The sequence below is a fragment of the Meleagris gallopavo genome, chromosome 15, assembly GCF_000146605.3.
Source record: "Meleagris gallopavo isolate NT-WF06-2002-E0010 breed Aviagen turkey brand Nicholas breeding stock chromosome 15, Turkey_5.1, whole genome shotgun sequence".
Classification (NCBI taxonomy): domain Eukaryota; kingdom Metazoa; phylum Chordata; class Aves; order Galliformes; family Phasianidae; genus Meleagris; species Meleagris gallopavo.
The window spans coordinates 9,911,784-9,914,452 of NC_015025.2; positions in this window are offsets into that span (position 1 = coordinate 9,911,784).

A 2,669-nucleotide genomic window follows, 5' to 3' on the forward strand; every position below is an offset into this window, starting at 1 on the left:
GCTCTCCTCGCCGTGCTTTCCCGGTGAGCTGCCGAGGGAACGGAGGGCTGAGCTCCGGGGGTGCGCCCCGTGTGCCTCCGTAAGCGTTTACCGGCACGGCGGGGATACGTCTGTCCCAGCTAAGGGCCGTCCCTAGGGGCAGAGGTGCAGCAGGAGGAAGTTTCTGCGTGCAATGCTCCTATCCAGGTCTCCTGCTGAGGCTTCTTCATAGCAGCTGTGGAAAAGCAGGCTCTTGTCACCCTTCCGTCTGGTCCCACCTTCCCCCTTTCAAGAAGACTGCACGCTGCTCCGCAGTCCCACGATGAGCCCTTTTTTTTCATTCTCTGCAGGAACGAGTCGGGTAGGAGGAATGAAATGCTGAGCCCTCTCACCTGCCAGAGGATGTCGGGTTCGTCTGTGGCTAGGAAGTCTTTGGATCAACACAGGAGCATGGATGTAAGAAAATATCGTGTGCAAAGCATCTTTACTGGGGAGGATGTGATGTGTGAAATGCTCCCAAGCCCTTTTCTCCACACCAGCATAAAACACAGGTAAACGCTCAGCCCCCAGTGCTCTGTGCTCCTCGATCCCAGCTCAAAGCCAGAAGTTGTTTTCCCTTTCTCCCATCAGCACAGCCACGCTGCCCATCTCCCTTCTCTGGGCAGAGCAATACGGGTCCTTTGGGTGCCTTGTCCTCTGGTGAGGGATGTGGAGAAGGGAAACAGGGGGCTTTTCTTTCAGCAATTCCCATTTCCAACCTCTTGTTCCCTGTGTTGGGACCTACACAGGGGAAGTAGGGCTGTTTTGTTGAGACAGGATAGAAAACACCCAGGCTAGGGGTGAACAGGGCGTTGGGCCCACCTGGAAGTGCTGTTGGGGAGGAGAGGCTTTCCCCTGGCAGGAGGCATTGGGATCTGCAGCCTCTCAGGGCTTTTGCGTGTCCTTGTTGGATGCCCTCCCCTTAGCTCCCACAACTGTAGGTGCTGCGGCCGTGTGTCCCCCCCACACCCCTCCCAGCCTTGTTTTTAAGCTGTCCTTGCTGATGAAGCAAAGGTGTGTCACATGAGTTTATGCTGTGAGGATAAAATCCCCGCGTGGCTGTCGCTCATTTGGGGAGCAAGGCCCATCCCCAGCAGCAGCAGATGGCAGCTGTAGGTTGTGTGTTCTGCTGTGTGTCGTACACTGAGAGCACAGCTTCACCCATGGCCGTGTCCCAGCACAGGGCAGCTCCATGGATCCAGCAGCAGGGCAGGTGTGCTCAGGCCATGGACCAGGCCTGCAGAAAGTCAGAGCTGACTGCATGGGAATTCTTTGCCTAAAAGCCCCAGCGTGGAGCAGTTGGCTCCTGCAGTGTGAATGGGGCACAGCTGCCAGCTGCCAGCCCTCCCCACTTTATTTTTTTGCCCATTCCTGAATTTCTCACTCTCCCCTCATTCCAGCTCTGCTTTCCTTTCACGTTCCCCTGTGGAGGTCGAGCTGGGCTTTAACCCTTTGCTGCCTGCAGCGCTGTTGGTGGCTCTGAGGCTGCCCTAAGCCCAGTGCAGCATTGCCCCCACTCTGCTCGCTCTTGGCTGGAGCTGCTGCCACATCACCAGTGCAGTGTGTGCTTGTCCAAGGAAGAAAAAAAGTGGGGGGAAGTTGTCCCTGTTGCTGTCACAGTGCTGTCCCTGCCCAGCAGAGGTGCCCTCAGCCCATGCTGTGCTGCTCCTCCTTCAGCATCCAGGAAAAGGCATGGAGATGGTCCCCCATTCCCCATAACAGATTTGTGCCAACTGCTCAGAATATTGATTCAAACGCATTATTCCTCCCTTGGCAGCTCCCTGCCCTGGGAAAGGAGCAATCAGTGCAGGTGCAAATAGCTTTTAATTGCAAAATGTATCTCACCATGGAGGCATTTAGGCTGGATACGATACAACCGCTGCAGCAGCAGCCTGGAGAAGACCAATAAGCCGAAACACTGCAGGGGCCAAACTGCTCCTATGCAATACCTATGGCGTAAATATTCATGCGTGGCTCTATGGCTGTGTTCTTCCACATGTCCCTGAGATGTGACACAGTAGGATTATATGAAAATTCAAATATCAGCTGCAGGGAAGGCGGAAACTTGCTTTCCTCACGCGTGAGAACACAGCGCAGTGGAGATGGGGATGAGTTGTGTGTGGACTTCCCTACGGCAGAGGCTCAGGTGTGGCTGTCGGTGCCAGCAGTGTGCTGGCAGGGGCTGTGTGCCTGCTGCTGGGCTGGGTGTTGTAACTGAGGTTTAATGACTACTGCCCATGTAGTGATGTGTACAGGTGGTGGGAAGAGGCTCCTATGGAGTTCTCAGAATGCCTGGGGACGCTTATGGAGCTGTGCAAGGGTATTTGTAGCCAGACTCTCTGTTCTCTGGGTCAACTCCGAGACCCTTGGCAGTGCTCTGGGTGGGAGTGCGTGCAGCCTGGATCCCGGGCAGCAGTAGCAGGGGCTCGGAGTGGGCACGGAAGCAGCAGGCAAAGCCACAATTCAGAGTCAACCCCGCCCGTTCCCGGTCCGGCATTGCCCTGCAGAAGGTGGGGAGCCCCGCCAGGCTGCCCCTCGTGTGGGTTATGCCGCGTGCCAACACCGCAGGGGCTGTGGTTGGGGCGCCATCACCTGCAGGCACCGCCCGGTGCCGTAACAGCCCCCGGGGGGCGGCCCCGCCCGCTGTCCGG